The following is a 25,437-nucleotide window of genomic DNA, read 5'->3' on the forward strand; positions in this document are numbered from 1 at the left end:
TTAGTTGTCGGAAAATGTATATTGTCAAAAAGAAAAAAAAAAAGTTTTAAAAGCACTAAAAAAAAATGTAAACAAATACCTCTGCGCAAATACAAGCTTTTTCCTCATGATGTATTTTTCTCTTCCCTACAACCTTTTCCCCACAGAAGAGACATTGCGAGCCTGTCTTTGCTTTATCGTTATTTTCAAGCCAAGTGCTCGACTGAACTCCAATCTATGATGCCTCCTTGTCAAACGTTTACAAAAACAAAAAACTCAACTAGCTACAACCACATCCAACATTTTCCTCCACTATCTGTGCCTTAATCTAAACACAGATTCCACAAACAAAGCTTCTTTCCTAGAAGTACCCACTTGTGAAACACTTCCACTGACCTGCTTCCCGGCTAACTACAGTATGATAACCTTCAAGTCTAATGTAAACAAGTTATTGTTGAACCGTCTCTTTAAATCATCAAATTCTACCTAATTTATTTATTAGACTACCACATTACATTTATTAACGCTTATCAAAGCCCAAAGGCTACTCGAGGATAAGTGGAGATTTCCTTTCCAGTAAAAAAAAAAAAAAAAAAAAAAAAAAAAAAAAAAAAAGGAAAAAAAGGGAAAAAAGGAAAAAAAAGAAAAAAAAGAAAAAAGAAAAAGAAAAAAAGAAAGAAAAAGAAAAACGAAAAAGAAAGAAAAAACGAAAAAGAAAGAAAAAACGAAAAAGAAAAAGAAAAAAAAAGAAAAAAGTAAAAAAAAGGAAAAAAAAAGAAAAAAGAAAAAAGAAAAAAAGAAAAAAGAAAAAAAGAAGAAAAAAAAGAAAAAAAAAGAAAAAAAAAGAAAAAAGAAAAAAAAAAGAAAAAAAAAAGAAAAAAAAAAAAAAAAAAAAAAAAAAAAAAAAAAGAAAAAAAAAAAAAGAAAAACGAAAAAGAAAGAAAAAACGAAAAAGAAAGAAAAAACGAAAAAGAAAAAACGAAAAAGAAAAAGAAAAAAAAAGAAAAAAGTAAAAAAAAGAAAAAAAAAGAAAAGAAAAAAAAAGAAAAAAAGATGGCTAGCAAATTTGACTTGACATTGATTCATTCAGAGAGAGAGAGAGAGAGAGAGAGAGAGAGAGAGAGAGAGAGAGAGAGAGAGAGAGAGAGAGAGAGAGAGAACTTGAACCTACTAGACACTATCCTCGAGTGTCTAAGGGGGTTTGTCAGGACAATCTGGCATGAGATTAGTTTTCCCTAGGAGTAAACCCCGACCAAATATTCAAAATCACATAGTATTTGTTGCCCAAACAAGATCTCCTCACTATGGTTAACCCACATTAGCTTTTACGAGGAATTATGACCAACTAGCCTTCAAGTCTAATGTAAACAAATTCTTGTTGAACCGACCCCTTAAATAATCAAATTCTACCCTATTGACCTCATTAATAATTACTACACTATCACATTACATTCATTAACCCTTATCCTTGAGTAGTCTTCAGGCTTTGATAAGTGGCAACTCCCTCGTATAAAAAGAAAAATTCCATAATAGAGAAAGGTAGTTTGCTTGAAGCATTGCTGATAAATAGATATGAAGGAGTATAAGTGTTACACAAATGACCCGGTCTAAGCCGTGTTGACATGCTAGTATATATATATATATATATATATATATATATATATATATAGATAGATAGATAGATAGATAGATAGATAGATAGATAGATAGGTGTATATACATATATGTATGTTCATGAATTAAAATGTGGAATGCGTCTGCGGATGAAATGTCAGAAATTAACACGCTAAACGGGAATTGTTTCAATATTTCTCACAAATATAAACAAACCTTGTTATTGTTATGAAAAATGTAACAGAAAGGAATCTGGTTATGTGGAGGTTTTGAAAAGATTGACAGGAAAAAGTGACAGAAGGAAAAAGATAGCAGTTGGAGATTTGATTGTCAACCGAGTGGACGCCACGATAATTCTCTCTGTCGCTCCCACACTCTCTCTCTCTACCATAAGCAAGAACAACAGGAGAAATAAAAAACGGACTGTTGCTTATACCAATGGTTGTTGTGTTTTGAATTCTTAAAAAGGGTTTATAATATAACATAAGAAGGCTATAGCAATGCAGAGAACTGGCTGTTTTAGTGACGTGGCGCATGAACTGAACAAAAATGGACAAACGAAATGTCTTCTTTGTTTTATTTAACAGAGAAGACGGAGATCTTAATATTTCAAGAACATTCTCTTTTTCAAAAAAAAAAAAAAAAAAAAAAATTACATATGTTGCTGAAAAATATATTTAATGCTTTTCTTGAAAGTCTTAATACAGCTGACCCTTTTCAACCCAGTAATTGTTTTGTTTTTATCAAAATATATAAAGTACTTCATAAAACTTAGAAAATTTTAGCACTATAGGGAACATTATATATTTTTATTTTAACGGAATGCCGAGATCCCTATTTCACATCTTCATGCGCGCAATACTGCAAAGTTATTAAATATCCAGGAAAGAAAACGCCAACAATGTATTATTTATATTAATTTATTTACTGCAGACTTTTATTCTCATCTTTATTGGATGCTGTTTCACAACGTTTCAGCCAACTATTTCTCTGGCCTTCGTCAGGTGGTAACCGCGACGAATAGGAACTCCGAATCTCCTAACTGCATTCTCAGCAATTACTGTCATCCGTAATTGTCGTCTTACCACGTTTTGGCCAAGTAAACCTCTGGCCGGCTTTGGGTAGGATTGAAACCGCTATCTTCAGACAATGATCACCTGGAACCGTCAACTGCACCCCGAAGGCCAGATGAATAGTTGGCCGAGACATTGTGAAACAACAACTAATAAAGATGAGAATAATATCCCACAATAAATAAAATCAATAAATAATACTCATCTCAATAATGAATTCCAATTAAAATAATATAACGTATTAGTAGTCGGAAAATGCAAACATTGGCAAAAGGTTTTTTTTTTTTTGGTTTTTTTAAGAAAAGACTAGCACACGGAGTCCACGAATGAAAAATTTACTTTCACCATGACTAATGTTTGCGTAAAATTGTAAAAAAAAAAAAAAAAAAAAAATTAAAAAAAAAAAATAAATAAATAAATCTAAGAAAAGTCCAAACAAATGAATTACTAGATCCAATCCCTCCGTTGTTGGAGGACCAAAAAAAAAAAAAAAAAACACAACAACAATTATTGCTGACATGTGTGCAGCATTTCCCCCCACCCCCACCCCTGGGTGCTTATTCGAAATAACAAAAACCAAAACTAATTTTAATTAAAAGCAATGTTATCTACCTAAATTTCATGTCGAAATTATTAACATATCCAAAAATAAAGAAAAAAAAATGATAAAATAGAAAATTAATGAAAAATTTTTAAATAATAAAAATAATTTTTTCTTACTAGCATTTTAGCCAGGCATTGCCCGGGTGTTTGGAGGGGTATGTTGAAAAAAAAAAAAAAAAAAAGCGGTCAATTTTTTAAACTTTGACCCCTATTATGACCGCTTAACATTTATTGTTTTAAGCTCAAATCAAGTTATTAAGTTAGATCTATGTCCAAGGAACCTATATCTAAAATTTCAAGTGCTTAGACCCCAAATTGTCGGAGGAGTTTGGTAGAGTTCTCAAAGGTCAAATCGTTGAACTTTGACCCCTTAACAGCCTAATTTCTGTCCGAAAACAGGTAACGATTTTCCCCAAATCTCAGTACTCTGTATATCAAATTTAGAGTCTGTTGACTGAAATTGACAGAGTTATTGCATTGGGAAATGTACACAGACACGCTCACTTTTATAGATATATAGATAACAGGGGAGATAACTGCATGAAGCCAGGAGAGGTAACTACTAATGGCAAGGGGGGGGGCGCTAGATCATGAGAATCTTAATTTCAGCATAACAATTAAAACATTGCTTTTAGTTGAAATTCAATTTTCCAATTTTTTTTTTTTAAATAAATAGTTCTTACGGTACTCATACAGTTTAATCAAAACAGTAAAAAATTAAATTATTTGAAAAAAAAAAAAAAGTGATATTGCATTTACTTATTATGGAATAAAGTTCTCAAAAAAAAAAAAAAAAAAAAAAAAAAATCACCTTATTTGATTAAGTGGTATTTTTTTTTTTTGTACAAAAGAAAATCAAATTTTAATGAGATCAATCGTGTTGTGGCCATCTTGTATATTTCGGAGGTGAAGAGGGGGGGGAGCGCCAGGGAAGATAACTCCAATCATCACTTAAAGTTAGTAAGAATTTAATGAGATTATTTTGAAACATGAGCAGAAAAAATACCTTAGATAAATATTTTAGGTTTTTTTTCCAATTATTTTACAGAGTTTATCTTTTTTTTTTTTGTTTTTTTTGTTTTTTTTAAATCACTTTTATTTTGTCAATCACTTTTTCGTTTAAAAGGTATCCCCTCCTCATCCGCTAAATAAACAAGATGGCCGTGACACGATCAACACCATTAAAATTTGATTTTCTTCTGTAAAAAAGAAAAAAATACTTGATCAAAATAAGTGATTTTTTTTTTGTATCAGAACTTCATTCCATAAAGAGTACATACAATATAATTTTTTTTTCAATATTTTCACTTTTAAATGTCTTGATTAAACTAAACAAGTACCGTTCTTATAATAGTAGGGGAGTTAAGTGCATGAATTCAGGGGAGGTAAATGTAATTGCAAAGGCAAGTGGGGGGGGCACTGGATCATTAAAGTACATACTTTATGCAATAATGTGTTCGCAATTTCAACATGACAATCAAGTAGATAGCATTACTGTTAACAGAAATTCAATATTTCGATTTTCGTTATTTCCAGCACCAATATTACTAAGCATGTTCGTCCTGGGTTTTGAAAAAAAAAAAATCGGATGCATCCGCGTTTCCGGCATTTCATTTTCCAATCTATGATGGCTAACGTTTCGTGATTCTCCTGTAGCTATGGTCTCCCCGATTCTACTTACGCTTTTTTCTTGCTCACATGCCCCCTCTCCCAAACTCGTAGCAGCAGGCTGGCATCACTGGACATTTCTATTGGTACCCAAACAGTCAATTAACAGTGCATTTTTTTTTTGTTTAACATATTTAAAACTGATATAAACCATCGCCTAATAAAAATAAATTAAATTTTTTTATGTTTTTCATGGAGGCCACCACTTATCAAGGCTCAGAGGCCACTCGAGGATAAGGGTTAATAGGTATAGATTAGTCATTGTGATCTTAGCGTAGTAAACATTAGTGGGAAATTTGTAACTTTGATTACTTAGGAGGACGGTTCAGTAAGAACTTGTTTACATTGAACTTGAAGACAATCAGTTTGAAATATATTTAAATGATGAATTTCAAACAAAATATTTGTTTATTTTCATAATATTGCGTTGTGATTTGGCTTTCAAGCGCACCTGCTGCGTATTTTATTTTATTCAAATTAAATCAATGTTTTTATAACAGAACTCACACCCCTGACGTTAATCTCGCATAGCCAACGCACCGTTCACGGCATTTCAAATACAACAGCTAAGAGACGTGTGGATTTTTACTATTGACTTCTCCAACGTTACAACATGGCTAAAAAAAAAAAAAAAAAAAAAAAAAATTACTGAGGATGGAGTATGACTCTGAAATATATTAAAATTATAAATTTCAAACAAGTAAAATATTTGTTTATTTTCATAAAATTGCGTTGTGATTTAGCTTTCAATTTTAAGTTATTCTAGCAAATTACCTAACAATTTAAGAAACAAAAATATTGTAAAAACTGAATTTAACTTGAAAATACTATGAGAAAAGATTTATAATCAAGTGATAAAAAATAGATTCAAGCAAAAATCATTTTTTTTTCGAATTATTTAATTTTTTTTTTACTTAATTACTAAATTTAAACCTTTTTTTTCATAGTAAAATGAAATTCAATTTTTCATAGTAAAGTGAAATTCAATTTTTCATAGTAAAATGAAATTCAATTTTTCATAGTAAAATGAAATTCAATTTTTCATAGTAAAGTGAAATTCAATTTTTCATAGTAAAGTGAAATTCAATTTTTCATAGTAAAATGAAATTCAATTTTTCATAGTAAAGTGAAATTCAATTTTTCATAGTAAAGTGAAATTCAATTTTTCATAGTAAAGTGAAATTCAATTTTTCATAGTAAAGTGAAATTCAATTTTTCATAGTAAAGTGAAATTCAATTTTTCATAGTAAAATGAAATTCAATTTTTCATAGTAAAATGAAATTCAATTTTTCATAGTAAAGTGAAATTCAAATTTTCATAGTAAAGTGAAATTCAATTTTTCATAGTAAAGTGAAATTCAATTTTTCATAGTAAAGTGAAATTCAATTTTTCATAGTAAAGTGAAATTCAATTTTTCATAGTAAAATGAAATTCAATTTTTCATAGTAAAATGAAATTCAATTTTTCATAGTAAAGTGAAATTCAATTTTTCATAGTAAAGTGAAATTCAATTTTTCATAGTAAAGTGAAATTCAATTTTTCATAGTAAAGTGAAATTCAATTTTTCATAGTAAAGTGAAATTCAATTTTTCATAGTAAAATGAAATTCAATTTTTCATAGTAAAATGAAATTCAATTTTTCATAGTAAAGTGAAATTCAATTTTTCATAGTAAAGTGAAATTCAATTTTTCATAGTAAAGTGAAATTCAATTTTTACAATATTTTTGTTTATCAAATTGTTAGGTAATTTGCTAGTATAACTGGACATGTAGTAATCAATCTCTATATCTTTAAAAGTGAAAGCGCCTGTCTGTCTGTCTACATTTCCCTACGCAATAATTCTGTCAATTTCCAGTCTACAAGACTCGAAATTTAATGTACAGGGTACTGAGATTTGGGAAAATCTTTGTAACACGTTTTCGGACAGGAATTTGGCTGTTAAGGGGTCAAAGTTCCATGATTTGACATTTGAGAATTCTACCAAACTCCTCCGCTAATTTTGGGTATAAACAATTGAAATTTTATACATAGGTTCCTTGGACATGGATGTAATTTAATAACTTGATTTGAGCCTAAAACAAATGTTAAGGGGTCATAATAGGGGTCAAAAGTTAGAATAAATTAGACCTATGCAGTCTACCAAATTACTCAGACAATTTCTGGTCTAAACATTTGAAATTTTACATAAAGGGTATTCAGAGATAGGGAAACATTTTTAATCGGGTTGGGTTGAAAATTTGAGCTACAAATATATAAATCTATGTATGTATGTATGTATGTATGTTTGCATGTCTGCCTAAAACTTTCAACAGAGGTGACGGATTTTCACAAGTTTAGAAGCTCGACCTTTCAGACGACTAATACTGTAAAATTGGCTAAAAACATTCATTTCTTCACCCTCAACTGGGCACTTTTCTACAGGGAGGATGGGGGGGGTCGCTTTTTTCGCTGATATGCTGCACTAAGATTATTTATTATTCGTCCAGAAACCTGCAGCCACGATTGGTTGGTTGTTTTACGGCATATTAACCCTTTTCAGGTTATTTAATGCCGAATCCAGACATTTTGAAGAATATTTTTTAATAGAATATATTTGTTGTTTTCAAGTTGGTTTCTATTTATATAGTTGGGACCCTAACAGGTACTATCACTCCGGGTCAGAGTGGACATGGGAGCAATGGCAATTAAATGGTGGCTCCACACTCCCCAAAGCCCGCAAGCTGGGGCCTCACCACTGGATATAGTTTAAGGTCATATCCAGGACCTAGTATCACGAACATAGATTTATAAATGCGAGAGTGCCCCAGGGTTCTATCCTTGGACCTCTATTGTTCGTAATATTCATAAATGACCTCCCCGACAAAATTGCCTGTGAGATGGGTATATATGCTAATGAAACCACACTCTATAACAGGCACGACAGGAAAACCAATACATATCTAAAAGATATGGCAGAAACACTAGAGGATGACCTCCAATCTGTAGTGGTTGGTTGGTTGTTTTTGTTTTACGGCATATCAACCCTTTTCAGGTTATTTAATGCCGAATCTAGTGATTTTGAGGAACAATTTTTTAATGAAGTATATTTGTTTTTTAAGTCTGATTCTATTTAACCCATAGTTGGGACCCCTAACAGGTACTACCACTCTGCGTCAGAGTGGACCTGGGAGCAATGGCAATTAAAGGGTGGCTCCACACTCCCCAAAGCCCACAAGCTGGGGCCTCACCATCAGATACAGTTTTACGTCATATCCACGACCAATCTGTAGTGCAATGGGGACAAAAATGGATGGTCACATTCAATACTGCCAAGACTAAACTGGTTTCCTTCAATAATTATAAGAATCCTTCTCTACCACCAATAGCAAATGCCAATGACTCTTTATCTGTAAGTACATCTTTTAAACTCCTTGGCCTAACATTCACAGGAAACACGAGTTGGAACAATTACATTGAAAGCATTGCCAGGACCACTGCGAAGAAGGTAGGCTCTCTCTACTATGCTAGAAAACTACTAACACCCGAAAGTATCCTGTACCTCTTTAAGGCCACCATTCGCCTAGGTATGGAGTATTGTTGTCATATTTGGGCTGGTGCATCTGCTACTAGTCTCTCACTCCTAGACAAGGTTCAAAAAAGAGTAGCCAACCTGATAGGTCCTAAACTGTCATCTAAGCTTCAGCCTCTGTCCCCTTGACGAAACGTTGCATCCCTCTGCCTGTTCTACAAGTATTTTAATGGAGAATGCTCTGACGAACTGCAAGCACTTGTGCCCCCACGACGTAGACACCCTCGACAGACTGCTAAATCCCACACCCACACAGTAGAGATCCCCAGATGTAAAAGAGCTTTCTACTCCAGTAGTTTCTTCTCCAGAACCGCTAGACTTTGGAATTCCATTCTAGATCCCTGCTTCCCAACTGTACTGACATGCAGAAGTTCAAGTGTAATGTGAACCGACATCTTGCTGCTCAACTCCCTACATAGTACCCCAGTAGCTGTTGCCCTTGATAGTAGCCCCCAACACCCAAGTGGCAATGTGCCTTGTCTGGGGTGAAAATGTAATAAAAAAAAATAAAAAAAAAAATAAAAATTGTATGTGTGCGGAAATGTGCAATACGAACAGCGAAAAGTAAAATCAAGTTCCAATGGTTTTACCAAACTTAAACAGACTTTATTAACTTAAACTTGAAAATTAAAAAAAAAATTGTTCGGTACATATTATTCAGTGACATTCGTTGACTCTACCAGACCTGAGCTACTGAACCTAATTTGCCCCTGTGCCTGGCCTCCTGAGCAAAATTCTGAAATCCAGATTTGGAGCTACAAAATTGTGACTCCATCCCTCATCAACCACACCAGAATCTCCCCCATCACCTGGTTGAGTGACACGCCCCCTACTTGGAACATTCGATTTTGATCTAGGCCGACTTGCATCATCAGAATTATCACCTTCTCCTCTATAGATATATTCAGCATTAGTTGACCCAGAAACATACTCTTGATCAAATTCGCCGGAATCAGAATTTGTCGCTTTATCCAACACTCCTTGGTTTCGCTCTTTTACCTGTCGAAGTGCTTGGTTCGTTTCATGGCTACTTTAATCAACAAAACAACTCACAACTCCGCCAAAACAAAGAAAGCCATTTGCAGAACGTTAGGCTTGTGCTAAATCGAGGCTAAGCAGCGATTGGGTAGCTATTTTTAAGCTCCCTGACAGCACAAAAACACAAGGTCGGACAAATACAGGTTTAACAGTAACTCTATATAGCCTCTTCGGAAATTACCAGTATATCAGTAACTCAGTCTGGTAGGGTTAATGTTTGCCAGTCTCAGAAGTTTTCGATCAAACTCTGACTTGACGTAAGAATTAAAATGGGTGACCATTTGGTAATACCAGGTGCTGTATGTATGCTCTAAAGCCTGGAGCAGGATTGGCCCACGCCAGGCTATTTTTTCCCACGCCAGGCTGCATTAAATAATGCAGTGCACCCACATATTCATCCTTTATCCAGAAATTTGCAATCGTGAAGTTAGTATCACAAACATAGATATATGAATTGTAGGTATGCACAAAAGTGCAGTCGTGACTTGGGCAATTTCAACTACGAATGGAGAAAGCAAGATCGAGTTTCAATGATTTTACCAAACTTTAAAAGAGTTTACTAATTAAAACTTAGTTTAGGTTAAAATTTAAAAAAAAAAAAAAAAAAAAAAAATGTTCTGTCCGTGTAATTTCGTGGCATTTGTTAATGTTTGCCAGTCTAAGGAGTTTTCGATCAAACTCAACCTTAAAGTAAGTATTAAAATTTTCTTGGATACCGATTCTTAAAAAATACTCTTGTCAATCAGAAAAAAAAAAAAAAAAAAAAAAAAGATTTGAAAAATATTGAGAAAAAAAAAAACTGACTCATTTGGTCGGCCATTTTGTCTCCAAACGTTTAACAGTTTTTACTGATAAAAATTTTGAGACTTACTAAAAATTAAAAGAAAAAACAAATCAATTATGTATGGTCCAACATGAGTGCATAGTGAACGAGGCATAAAAATGACTAAGTTCAGCATTCCACACCTCAAGGGACGTAAAATCCTTGTAAAAAATGAACAAAAGGTTCAGTTTTAGGGCTAAACATGTAAATTTGAGTTCTGCACCATGCAAAAAAAGAAATGACCAAGTCCATCATTTACCCCCCACCCCCATTTAGCCCCAAAAGTTCCCAGGGTCTTAACATATTTAAATTTGAGTTCAGCCCCATGTAAAACTGCTAAATAGACAAACATAGAAAATTTCGGACAAATATGGTAAAATAGTCCCAAAAATGGAGTGTTTTTATTAGCCCTAAAAGAGCCCCTGGGGCACACCCAAGAGTTATCGCAAACTATAGACAAACAAAATTATATAGAAATCAGTTATAACTTTTCAGAAAGTTTTATAAAAAATCCCAGGCATTTTTTTTTAATAAGCACAAAAACCATTTTAACCCAAAAGGCACCCCTAAGGCAACTCAGAAAATCTGTTCTGTTTTTTTTTTTACTTATATCATGTTTAATGTTTATGCAAAATTTTTAAAAATTCCAAGACATAGTTATTGAGAAAAGTGCGGATGGACGAACGAACAGGAATGAAGTTAGTTACAGGTCCATTCTCCTTTTGTCAGGGACAAAAAAAAAAAAAAAAAAAAAAAAAAAAAAAAAAAAAAAAAAAAAAAAACATTTAAAATGCTCAAAAACACAAATTATGCAGAAGTGACAATCATTTGCTTTTTTCACTTTTTTTTTTTTTTTGTTTTGGCTCTGATTAAAAATGTCCAAATGTTTAATATTTAAAATAATTTTATTTATTTGGTGACATTCATTAATGTTTGCCAGTCATAGGAGTTCTCGATCAAACTCAAACTTGATCTAAGTATTACATTCTTCTTGGATACAGATTCTTAAAAAATATTCCCGGCAACCACAAAAAAAAAAAAAAAAAAAAAAATTTGAAAGAAAACCGAGGAAAAAACTGACTCGTTTGGTCGGCCATCTTGTCTCCAAATATATTTAACAGTTTTTACAGATAAAACTTTTGAGATGTAATAAAAAAAAAAAAAAAAAAAAAAAAAAAAGCATTTAAAAAATGCTCAAACTCAAAAACACATACAAATTATTCAAAAGTAACTTTTATTGGGTGTGGTAAGATTTATTTGCTTGTTTCACCCCCCCCCCTTTTTTTTGTCTTGGCTCTGATTAAAAATGTCCAAATGTTTAATATTTAAAATAATTTCTTTAGCAGAATCTAATGAGTACTCTTGAAAAAACAAAAAAATTGTAAGCTTTGTAAAACATTTTTTAGTTCTTCAGGATTAAAAAAAAAAAAAAAAAATAACTGACAAAGAAAATGTGAAAGAAAATAAAATACAGTAGAACCACAGCCACCGAGATTATAAAAGGCCTGTTAACTGAAAAATGCCTGCAGGCAATGTAGGTAAGATTTGTCAAACTGTCACTGTCGATACTATATGAGAGCATTTTTAAAACGAGCACTAAAACATGCTAAAAAAGAAAAGAACTCGATTCAATTAATAATTAAACTGAACTTTATTCAATCTATATATCTATAAAAATGAACGTGTCTGTCTGTCTGTCTGTCTGTCTGTGTACATTTCCCTACGCAATAACTCTGTCAATTTTTAGTCTATAGACTACCGGGTACTGAGATTTGGGAAAATCGATGTGACGGGTGTCAGCCAGAAATTTGGCTGTTAAGGGGTCAAATTTCAACGATTTGACCTTTAAGAACTCTACCAAACTCCTCCGACAATTTTGGGTCTAGACACTTGAAATTTTAGATATAGGTTCCTTGAACCTGGATCTAACTTAATAAAGTGATTTGAGCCCGAAACTATAAATTTTAAGGGGTCATAATAGGGGTCAAAGTTTTAAAAAATTAACCATTTTTTTTGTTTTTTTGCTTTTTTTGCACAGCATACACCTCCAAACACCCGAGCAACGCCGGGCACCCCTGCTAGTATAAAATATAAATATTATGTAAAATTACATAATTTTAAAGCAATATACAATCTAATACTGATCAAACTGAATTATGAATTTAGGGAACAAACAAAAGAAACATAAAACAAACAATTCTTGGCCTTCTGGACAAGATCACAGTGTAGTATCTGTTCTGATGATTCACCTTTACTGTCCTCGGCCGGTGTAGAAGAAATCCTTCATGACCGAGACAATTTTTATTCCTATCCAGAGTGCCCCTTATTGGAGAGCTGGATTTCCCCCACAAGATTATATGTTGAAATATTTAAATAACTTATTTTTAATACAGAAATAACATTTAAAGTTTTGGTTTTCTGTTCTATGTTCATTTTTTCCCATGTTTTTCATCAAAATGTGTGGCGTATTTTCATCAGTTACATGGTTAGGAATCCTAAAAAATCCTAAAAACTAAGAAACTATAGTAAACATCTACGATATTAAAATCAGGGTGGTGATGAATTTGGGTGGGGACATTATTATTATTTCACTCACTAGGCGCTGTCTCACAGGCTATCATTAGTGATTGTTCCCTAGCAGTAACCTGTGGTATTTGCTGGATACCGAGTGACAAGTCTCTCCAGATTTCCAGTGCTCTCCACCTCTTGACCACTTGTGCACGTTATTGCAACAGCCGTTTACCATTGATTTCTCGTTGGCATCGGCCATTGGTGTTTCCTGGGGTTTGGGTGACAAAATGCCTCCTCAAGTATAAGATTTGAACTGCACACGTCCAGTGGAGATCTGGTTAGTACTCTCCTACCTTGGACTTTCCATACTCTTTGACCCTTCAGAACTAGTTGGTGTGGCACCAATTCATGTCATCTACCGTGTCTTTTGGCATTTCACAGGGAATGTGGATCCTGCGTAAACGAGTTTTAATTTAATGGCTGCTCCCTGAGGTTTTCTTTCACTTGCTTCGTATATATCTCATACACTTTTTTTGTAATAGAGTGTATTTTATTTTTTGAATTTCTTCAATTAAATTTCATTCATACTTTTATTGTGCTTGTTTTTATTTTATTTTTATATTATATTTTCCACACTAATGTTTTATTTTTTTCATACATATTCAAATAATGCTTTCTTTTTTTTTTTTTGACTCAAATAATTCCTTCAAAAAAGTTTTTTGTGATTAAATAAACCAATGAAAACCTTTTGTGTATGCGTTTTTGGGGAGCAACCATTAAATTAAATTTGTTATAATAATAATAATGGTGCTTGTGCAGTGTATGCACCGTGCTATATTTTAAGATAGCATTTTCAAGTTAAATTTTATGGTATCTTTTTTTTTCATTAAATTGTTAGGTGAAAGTGCTGAATAGTTAGAAAGCCCTCCCCCCAGATAAAATGTTATAAAACAAAAAACTGAACTTTTAAATATATTTCAAAGAAATAAATTACGCCCGTTGCTAAAATAGTGAAAAAAAAAAAAAAAATTGTGAAAAATGCTTCTAACTTTAAAATATTTGGAAATACTCCATGGAAAGCTTTATTTATTATTAAAAGAATGGACTGAAAAATATTCTCATAAAAATTGTTTGTGTTGCAGTGTAAAAAAAAATTAAATTAAATATTTGACTTCCTTTGATAGATATAAAAATTAAAAAACAACACACTTATATTTTGTTAGATTAAAATGATCTCAATGTGCAATTATTATTATAAACTTTCGTTACCTACATGTTGATCTGGTAATGACGTCACGCTGTCATGTTCATTGGCTTACTCTCTCTCGGTAGTCGTGGAAGAACCCCAAGATACGGTGGCCGTAGAATACATTTTTTTTTTTCAGATTACGATGTTGAATACAATGTTTTTTCAACCCCTGGTTACAGCATTTGCCTCCCTTATGGTGTTATTTTAGAAAAGGGCTCTACGGACAAACGTATCTTTAGTTGACCTTTGACAACTAAATATTTTTGTTTACTAGCCAAACCTACATGATTTTTAGAATATGACATCTTTGTTCTGTGACGAGTATGTACATCAAGATTTTTCTGTATATTTTTTAAACAAGTGTAATTTTAAATATACAAATTTTATGTCGATACTTAAAGGTATAAACGTTTTAAATTCTTCAGATATTTTTTGAAACATTAAAAAAAAAAAAGAAAAAAAAAGAAAAAAGAAAAAAAAGAAAAAAGAAAAAAAAGAAAAAAGAAAAAAAAAAGAAAGAAAAAAGAAAAAAAAGAAAAAAAAGAAAAAAAAAGAAAAAAAAGAAAAAAAAGAAAAAAAAGAAAAAAGAAAAAAAAAAGAAAACAGAAAAAAAAGAAAAAAACAGAAAAAAAAGAAAAAAAAAAAAAAAGAAAAGAAAAAAGAAAAAGAAAAAAAAAAGAAAAAAAAAGAAAAAAGAAAAAAAAAAAAAAGTATATTGTTCTATTGAGCTTTAGAAGATTGTCAGCGAAAGAAATACAATCGCCAAAAAACATGCTTGGTGTTTCTTTAAATTTCCGAAATTAGTTTGCTATCCAGCAAATACTCCCTAAGAAAAATCCACTCGTTTATGAGATGTGCACAGAAAAAATTTTTTTTCAAAGCACCTGTAAACCTTGAAATCAAAACGAGGCTTGCTTCTTCCAAAGAAGATGCTGCCATTGCTTTTTTTTTTTTTTTTTTTTTTTTTTTCAAATCCGCTCAGAAAAACTGAATCTTTTAGATTAAGAGCAATAAAAACTACTTGCAAGCCAAAAAAAATGAGCCAGGTAGGTATAAAATTAACTTTTACTGGCTATTTCGTGTACGTAATTTTTTTTTCGTATAGCTTGTTAGTTTCTCTGGCAAGTTACAAATCAATCACCCATTTTAGAAGTACTCAACGTTTTTAGGCCAAATTTCAAAAATTTGTCCTTTTAGGTTTTTTTTTTTTTTTTTTTTAATGCTAAACTACTTAAAAAGGCTAAATTCGTGAAATTTTGCCTAAAACTTGTCCAGCGCGCATATTTTTGATGCGCGTGCATCAAAAATATGCGCGCTGGAAAAATTTTTGTCCATCTCTGATAACATATAGAATTACATAACTTAATATCTGGAAAACTTGTTTCTGGCAAAAATATGCACGCTTGAGTGTACATAAATGGTCACCACTGATAACATAAGGAATTACTATTTGTATACAGATTTTTCTTGATTTGCTAAATGTTACCTTACCCTACAACAGAATATCGACCATTCTAATTCGGTTTTTAGGGGTATTAGAGGCTGCTGACAAAAAAAAAATCAAACCCGTCGCAAATTTACTGTTTGCATAGTATGAACCCCTGGACCCTGGTAGTGTTTTCTTACATGATGCGTTCACACGCGAAGTGAAGTGACTTATCACATCGCTAGGGGGCGTCGGAATTTTGGGGGAATTTTTTACACCCTTAACACAAAACTGCAAATAAAATATACAAAACTGATTTCTTCTTTTAAAGTGGGTTGTTTAATTTCTTTATGGAATATACTTCCAAAATAAACTAATAAAGTTTTTTTTAAATAGAAATATTTTTTTATTTAAAAAAAAAAAAAAAAAAAAAAAAAAAAAAAAAAAAATGTTTACAAAGTGCTCATGCAGCCATTTTTTTCTACGTAATGAAATTTTTTTCAATTTTTTCAATTTAAAAATCTATCAAAATTTTTTCTATTGGTTCAATTTTTACAATATTTGCAGGTTTAATGTGAAATTTTATGCTCTTTCCAATAAACCGAATATAATATTCTAGACGAACGTTTTTTTTTTGTTTTATTTTTTTTTATTCACCCTCCACCCCCATTTTGAAATGTTTATTAAAAAGAAAATAAGTTTCTCACCTAAGGTTTATATATCACGAATCGAAAGCAAAAGATGAAATAATCTAATTTAAAACAACAAAAGAATAGTTATGTGCAAATTTACCTGTAAAGTAAAAAGTTTAAAACCTTTATAAAAAAAAAAAAAAAAAAAAAAAAACACGATTTTTTTTTCAGTGAAACCTCACATTACGAAAATATTGTCCTGTAAAAATTGGACACCTACATCAATTTTTTTCTATTTCATTCATTGTTTTTTTTTAGATTTTTGAAAAAAAGAAAAAAAAAAAAGAAAAAAAGTTCATTGCATAGAAGAAAAAATAAAATATTTTAAATCAAAAACCCATGAAATGCTTTAAGAGAATTAGAAAAAAAAAAAAGAAAAATTTGTAGGCTGGTTTTTTTTTTTTTTTTTTTTAAAGTAAACTTTGAGTGAAATGCGATCATTTGTAATACGGTGACCTATGATCGACTAATTTGATTGTTGACAAGTTAAACACATGTTAGAAATTCAAAGGGAAGATAAGACACATCAGCACTTCAAATGTTTATTTCTTTATATTGTTACTACCGAGAAATATATTTGGTCTAATGTGTTGTTTTTACATTTTTGAAATAATTAATTATAGCGCTTTTCGGCCTCCGTATTTGTCAACTGGAAAAAAGGGAGGCAACTCCGCTCTGTGAACACATTGGATTTTAAAATCACGGTCTTTTCGGATGCTTGCTTAAAATTTTTTTATTTAAAAAGTACATGGAATACAAAATATAAATTTGGACAAATTCTTATAAATGAAGAATGGAAGCACCCATTGATTAGTATTTAGTATTTAGTAGTGATTTTTAGGGGATTTTATATATATTTATTATATTTGGAGTAAGTTAAAATTTGTTAAAAGAAAACCGATTTAAAAAAAAAAAATTGCATATTTTTCTATCAAACTTTTTATTTTAAAATTTGGTCTTTGCTCCTTTTATTGAAAGAAAAAAATTAGGGTTTAAATTACATTTTTCAATTAGTTATAAGCTTTGAAAGATAGTGAGTCTAATAATTCACATTTTTATCACTCATTTTAAATGGCGACATCTAACATTGCTATCACATCGCAGAGGAATCTTTAGCGGATATTTGAAAAAGTTTTCAAGAAAAAAAAAGTGGTTCATTTGTTTTACGCAGTTTTTAATGCTTTTTAATTGATCTAAAAGTTTTTAATTGAGCTAAAAGTTTTCACAAGTTTACATTTGTTTTTTGACCTTTTTTGGGGGTATAGTTTAACAAGTGTTGTTTTTCGGGGGGGGGGGAAGTATTCAATTATAGAACTCGTGTAGTTTAACAGGTGCTTCTGCAGTTTAACCGTTTTTCTGTAAGTAACGCGCCGATATTTATCGAGCAGAATACCATTTAACATTTCACAAAAATTCTGTCGGTGGAGAGACAGGGGTTGGTGTTTATTTTTGTTTTTCAATTTTCGTGTCTTTTTTTTTTGTTGTTTTTTTTACATAGGCATCACCACTTATCAAGGCCAAGAAGCCACTCGAGGATAAGAGTTAAAAAGTGTACAGTAGAAATTGGACAATATAGTAACCATTTATTGAAAGATGAAAGCAGAGAAAAAAAAAAATCAATAAACAAAGAAATTCCTCCCTCATTAGGTGGCCAGGGTATTATTTTACTTTAAGGCTCGCCTCACGTTCGTATATAACAAAATATTTTTTTTGTAGATTTAAGTGTGCTAAAAACGAATCTGCAAACCGTTTCCGTCGCAAAAAAATAGTTTTCATGATATGAAGAAATTGCTTTTTCGAACAGTGGGTGACCACTTTTCCATGTAAATTTAACTTAAAATGAGTACCTACTTTCTGGCCACCTGAGAGAGGGGGCATTTTTTGTGTTTATTGGCTAAAAAGTGTTTTGTTTGATTTCTTGGTGCTAATGCAGAGAGTGATCCGCACTATTTTTTAAGTCGTATTTCCACGTTTAATTTTTTTTTTTTTATTCAATTGTAAGGTTAAAGTACAGAATACGTACAAAACACCCTCCCCTCCTCATGTTAAGAATGGCTTTTTAAATAATATTTCAGCACGGAATCCCTGAACTCTAAACTATTTTCCATTTCACAGGCTAGTCTTCGTTTATGCTATGCGCGAGTATAAACGAAGGATGTTAAATGTACACTCTCGTACCAAACTGCTTTGTCAGTGTAGTATTGGCGAAAAATTAAAAGTGGCCAGAAAGTGGGTGCTCATTTTAAGTTAAATTTAAATGGAAAAGTGATCACCAACTGTTCGAAAACAATTTCTTTATATCATGGAAACTATTTTCTTTGCGACGGAAACGGTTTGCAGATTCTGAAATCTGAAAAAAAAATATTTCATTATATACGAACACGAGACGAGTCTTAATGTAAAATTCCAAAATTAGTTTTGGAACTTATGTAAAACCTTGTTTTAAATGAAATACTGTTAGAAACTTTCCCAATATATGTTACCGGGATATAGGCTGACATATATTGAGGGAGTTTCTAACAGTACTTTGTATAATTTTTTAGTTTGAACTCATTTTCCCAAACTTAACGTATTCAACATAGACCTCGCCGCCATTTCTCTTTTACAAATACATCGATAAACTGTATGATTTTCGAACCAAACAAACACGGGTTTGTATTACTGTATACACAGATTCGAAAAAGTTTTCAAAAAAAAAAAAATATATATATATATATATAACAAATAAATGTTATCAAAGGCAAGATAAGTTACTTTTCTACCTAACTGGATACTTTTTTAGTGTTTTTATTTAATGTAACATGTTTATTCAGCTCGAAAAAGTGTTTACAAATGTATTGGAAAATTTAACATGGCGGCCGACTCTTTGACACGATAAGTTTGGGAAAAGGAGTTAAAAATAAGGTACTAGTGCAGTAGTGCACTTATTGATCCGTGCTGAAATAATAACGTTATTTAAAAAGCCATTCTTAACATGGGGAGGGGAGAGTATTTTGTACCAATTCTGAGTAAATATCCATTGAGAGTGTATGGTGATTATATGAGAAAATAAAGCTGTGTACGTCACGCATTATAAATGTTTCTTTTCTGTGTCTTACATTATACATTAGTACATTAGGGGTCATTACGAGTTAGAAGTTTATTTACTGCACCCATCTGAACTAGAGAAAATCATGATTTAAATGTTTTTGTCTCGTCTAAATAACTAACGATGAATATCTAATATGGCCGACATTCAGAAGGGTGATCAAAAAGTCAGATCGAGCGTACCGGAAAACGAAATGAGACCAAATTGACAATTTTTTTTTTTTTTTTTTAACTTTGCGCTTTTCGGATTATTTGGTTGTTTTATGTTCTTGGAGGATATTTTTTTTGGGGGGTGGGGGGAGATATTTTTGCCAGAGATTATAGTTATAGGTAATTATTAACAAATTTTGTGAAAGTCCAGATCAGTAGTACTTGTAAACAAAAATGAATATCTTTTTATTTTCTTGAATAGAAAAAAAAGAAAACTCAGCCGACGAGAACACGAACGACTGTTTCTGCTTTAATAATTATTTTTTATTCAAACTTAACAAATAAAAATTTCAATTTGGCTTGAACTTTGCGGTTTTCGGATTTTTTATTTTTATTGTTTTTTAGCCGGATTTAACTAACAAAACAAAAACAACTTTGGTGCTTATGCACTTATGTTACCGTTATTTTTTATGGTTTAAGTGCCTTCCATAATGTTTGAAGTGTTTATAATGTTTTTACCTATAATAGGCACCGCCAAAAATGGCCGCAAAATCAAGTTGTTGTTGTTTTTTAAAACTAAATTACATTTATTAAAATCCATTATTTCTGAGTAACTTTTTTTTTCCAGAAAGATAAAACCCTGAATTTTATCATATAGAAAACAGAATAATGTAAAACTTTTTCTACTATTTTTAATTAAATTTTAAATGTTAAATTTTCCCAAAAAGTTAACAATTGACATTTTTTGTCTTGCACAAAAAACGTACATAAATATTAAAAAAAAAAGGTTTTTGAAATAATTAATTTATTTATTTATTGTCTAACTAAGATTTAGGATGATTTTCTAAGAGAATATGCAAAAATATTATAATATAAGTACCTGAATTTCAAATAATTCCACTTATTCATATAGCTAACCAGATTTTGCGTCGATTTCGCGACTGTTTACGTTTGTGTCTGATAAGGAGAAAACTATGGAAGACCAAACAGGCCAAAAAAACTTATTTTTCAGTAACGAAAATTTCAATGTATTATTAAGCTGAGGCTGGCCAGTACCAGATGGGTGACCATTTGTATGAGTTTGGTTTTAAATGTGTATGTGTGTGGGGGCCAGACTCCCCAAAATGGGGTGGGGGCAATTTAAAGCAGAATAAAAAAAAATTATTTCAGCGCGTTTGGTCCACCGTAGTCGAAAGGCGGCAAACGTTTTCAAACGGGATCGAAAAAAATGATGCTATTTTTAACACAAAGGGCACAATATTTATCGAATTTTTTTTTTTGTATCGATTATTCAAAGCATGCCCTGTTTAATAATGGTCATGCATTATTCGGCTCGCTAAAAAAAAATTGTTAATTTATTTATCAAAAATTTTAAAATGGCTTTTTTCGTATAAATATTAAAAAAATTTTTGTTTTGTTTTGCTTAACTTAAATTAATTATTTTACTTAACATATTCACCGAATTTCACACTTCAAAACTCAAAAGCGGGATAATTAAACACAATCGAAGTTCTGATATTCAGACGTCAAAATAAGGTATGCAAACAAGTTTTTTTTTTTTTTTTTTTTTAATCTATAATTCTGTCCCTTACAACAACACAATATGTTTTGTTCAGTTTCAGATGATTATTTTAAGCATATTTGTTTCCACTTCAAAACAAGGGGGGGGGGTTGTAAGCAAAAAAATATATATATATAAATATCGTTTATGAAAAATAAGTACACTGTTATAAAGTTCATTCTTCTCCTAATAATCGCTGAAAATTTCGTATTGATCGGATAATTACCTGATTTTTGGTAGATTTTTAAAAAGACGGTCCGTCAAAAAGTACTGACCTGCCCCCCCAGTTTTGGCGGTGCCTAACCTATAACTATAATCTGACAACCCCCCCCCCCCCAAAAAAAAAACTTGTCAACTTGATCTCATTTCGTTTTCCGGTACGCTCGATCTGACTTTTTGATCACTCTTCTGAATGTCGGCCATGTTAGAAATTCATGTTTAGTTATATAGACGAGACATACACATTTAAATCATGATTTTCTCTAGTTCAGATGGGTGCAGTAAATAAACTTTTAACTCGAAATGACCCCTAATGTACTAATGTATAACGTAAGACAGAAAAAAAAATATTTATAATCCGTACACAGCTTTATTTTCTCATAGAACCACCGACCGCTTTCAATGGATATTACAATATATATGTCAATTTACTCATTTTTGTTTAAAAATTGTCAATTTGGTATCATTTAACCTTACAATTCCTGCTCAAACCTGGAGCGAACGTCAAACATGTACAGCTTGTACTTTTCTATTTCTCCTCCAGGACTTTCCTCCTCCATAACAAAATAAATAAATAAAAAGTAAAACAGTCGTGTTCTCGTCGAGTAAGTTTTCTTTTTTATTCAAGAAAATAAAAATTACTCATTTTTGTTTAGAAGTTGTCGATTTGGTCTCATTTCGTTTTCCGGTATCCACCAAGAAAATAAAACATAAAATAATCCGAAAAGCGCAAAGTTAAAAAAAAAAAAAAAATTGTCAATTTGGTCTAATTTCGTTTTCCGGTACGCTCGATCTGACTTTTTACTCAACCGTCTGGTTGGCTAGCAGTGTCAGAAATTTCGTGAAAATAGCGAATAATTCCACCCCATCTTTCCAAGCTTATAACTCCTCGAAAAATGCAATCCAAGCCCTAATTTTTTTTTTCAATTAAAGGAGCAAGGACCAAGATTTCATTAAAAAAAAAAAAAAAAAAAAAAAAAAAAAACGTGTTTTTTTTAAAAAAGGTTTTAAACTTCGGACTTTACAGGTAAAATTCTACAAGAACAATGTTTTTTTTTTTGTTTTAAATTTGAATATATTATGTATTGACCTTTTCTCTTCAATTTGTGAGTAAAATATTATGTACTTATCGGGGTCTAAATTAATTATTATTAGACATTTACAAAATGGGAGGCGTGAATTATTCGACCCCCTGTCTTTCCAAGCTTATAACTCCTCGAAAAATGTAATTCAAGTCCTAATTTTTTTTCAATTAAAGGAGCAAGGACCAAGGTTCCATTAAAAAAAAAAGACAAACACATTTTAACCATGATTTTCTCTAGTTCAGATGGGTGCAGTAAATAAACTTTTGACTCGAAATGACCCCTAATGTACTAATGTATAACATAAGACACAGAAAAGAAACGGGTTTTTATTACTGTACACATAGATTCGAAAAAGTTGTCAAAAAACAAATATATAACAAATAAATGTTATCAAAGGCAAGATAAGTTACTTTTCTACCAAACTGGATATATTTTTCGTGTTTTTATTCAATGTAACATGTTTATTCAGCTCGAAAAACATGCAGTGTTTACCGATGTATTGGAACATCCAAGATGGCGTCTGATTCTCTCTTTAACACGGTAAGTTTGGGAAAAGATGTTATAAATAAAAAACCAAATAAAATACTGTTAAAAACTCGCTCAATATATGTTACCGTGACATAGGTTGACAATGACATATATTCGGCGGGTTTTTAATAGTATTTTGTATAGTTTTTTATTTATAACACCTTTTTCCAAACTTACGGTGTTAAAGAGGGTGTGAGACGCCATCTTGAATTTTCGAATACATCGGTTGTTTTTTGACAACTTTTTCGAATCTATGTGTACTGTACAGTAAATCCAAAAAGGGGGGTTTGTATTACTGTACACACAGATTCGAAAAAGGTTGTCAAAACAACAAATATATAACAAATAAATGTTATCGAAGGCAAGATAAGTTACTTTTCTACCAAACTGGATACATTTTTGTGTTTTTATTCAATGTAACATGTTTATTCAGCTCGAAAAACATACATTGTTTACCGATGTATTGGAAAATTAAAAATGGCGCCCGCCCGACTCTCTTTAACATGGTAAGTTCGGGAAAAGGTGTTATAAATAATAAACTAGACAAAATACTATTAAAAAAAACACCAAATATATGTCAACCTATGTCACGGGAATATATATTGAGCGAGTTTCTAACAGTATTTTGTCTAGTTTTATATTCATAGCACCTTTTCCCAAACTTACCGTGTTAAAGGGAGAGTCGGGCGCCATTTTGAATTTCCAAATACATTGATAAACACAGTATGTTTTTCGAGCTGAATAAACATGTTACATTCTATAAAAAACACTGAAAACATATCCAGTTATGTAGAAAAGTAACTTATCTTGCCTTTGATAACATTTATTTGTTATATATTTGTTTTTTGACAACTTTTTCGAATCTATGTGTAGTAATACAAACCCGAAATTTTTTTTCGGAGAACTTCGTTCCATAACGGATACATACAATTTAAACTTTATTCGATATTTTCATTTTTTTTTTTTTTTTTTTTATGTCTTGACAAATAATTAATATTCCAACTTTGAGTGCTTTGTTTTATTTCTTTTTCAGCTAATATTACTTTTTCGGTAAATATTCACATAACACCGACCACTCTAATTTGTTTTTGTTTTTATAGGTACTTGAAGTCGCTGACAACGCCACCCAAAAAAAAGTTAAAAATTGTATGTTCTGAAAAAAAAAAAAAATAAAATTACATTCACCTCCCCCCCAATTTAAAAAAAAAATAATTACATGCACACACACACACACACCCAACTTAAAAAAATAATTACATTCATCCCCCCCAACTTTTTCAAAAAATAATAACATTTACCCCAACTTAAAAAAAAAATAAAAAAATAATTACATTCACCCCCCCGCCCAACATTTGCATCTAATTTCAAATTTTCCGCGGAAGATTTATACGCCATGTGAGAAGGCAGTTTGCTTGTTGAAGCCGTCGTTTATGCCACAGCGCGCACGCGCGTAGCGTAAACTGAAGCTGCAAAATGGTGGAAAGTAGTTCGTGGGTTCAGGGGTTAATACCATGCAAACGGTAAATTTGCCCCAAGTTTGACTATCAGATTCGACCTCAATTACCTATAAAAAAAAAATTAAAAAATTAAAGTGGTCGGTTTTCTGTTGTAGCGTACCAATATTTTTGTTTTTTAACAACTTTTTCGAACGAAACCAAACACGGGCCGTACTGAAATAGAGAAATCCATTCTTAGTATAACGTAACAATTTAATAAACAATAGCTACCGTAAATGAAAAAAAAAAAGGGAACGATCTAAAATATTATAACGATATTTATTCTGCGTTAAGTATCGTTTATAATTTAATAATCCAAAAAAGTCGAAATAAACCGGGGAAACTTGAATTTCCGGTTGGAAGTGAAAACCGAAAAGAACCAGTTTTTAAAAATACCAACAGAAAATTAAAAAGTAAATAAATTTAAAAATAAAAGAAAAAAACTTTTTAAAAAATAAACGAAATATTAATAATACTCACAGATATATATATTTTTTTCTCTCTCTCTCTCTCTCTCTCTCTCTCTCTCTCTCAGAGAAAGAACAAAGATATATTTCCCGACACGTGGAAAACTGTTTTTCGAGGAAGAAACGAAAAACAGGAAATGAAAATCGGAAAAAAAAACAAGGGCAGATAACTCGCCCGGAAATAAGGGCAGATAACTCGCTCGAAAAACACAGGGGCAGATAACTCCTCTAAACCTATACCACTCGCTTTGATTATTTTCGATTATAGTCTCCCCGTTATTTGTCTCAGTCGTGAAGGATTTCTCCTCCACCGAACTGATACTACACTTTGATCTTGTCCCGAAGGCCAAGATTTTCCGCGTGACTGTAACCGGAACCGGTGACGGCTCAAAATAATCTATTGTGTTTTTTTATTTATTTTTGTTATTCAGTATTTGTATTTTGAAGTGAGTTACTGAAATAAAAATTTAAAAAAAAAAAGAACGTTATTGGAAAGTATACAAATAATGAAAATAGGCAGATAAAAATAACACTTCTACACTATTCAGATGAGATTTCGTAGTCGATAAATAGTTTTCAGATTAAAAAAAAAAAAAAA

At 31.3% G+C, this 25,437-nt stretch overlaps 1 protein-coding gene across 3 annotated transcripts in view; it reads right to left on the bottom strand.

The window, feature by feature from the left end:
• LOC145269229 (uncharacterized) overlaps positions 1-24,978 on the bottom strand; it is a 49,814-nt gene extending 24,836 nt beyond the window's left edge. For 2 of the 3 annotated variants that reach the window (XM_080124850.1, XM_080124848.1), the window contains exon 1: positions 24,853-24,978. The gene's annotated coding sequence lies outside the window, so the exon portion shown is untranslated. The remainder of the gene's footprint in view (positions 1-24,852) is intronic. The other variant, XM_080124851.1, reaches the window with a different exon arrangement.
• Between the last annotated feature and the right edge of the window lie 459 nt (positions 24,979-25,437).

The sequence above is a fragment of the Euprymna scolopes genome, chromosome 45, assembly GCF_053919585.1.
Source record: "Euprymna scolopes isolate OS-2025 chromosome 45, ASM5391958v1, whole genome shotgun sequence".
NCBI classification, from domain to species: Eukaryota; Metazoa; Mollusca; class Cephalopoda; order Sepiida; family Sepiolidae; genus Euprymna; species Euprymna scolopes.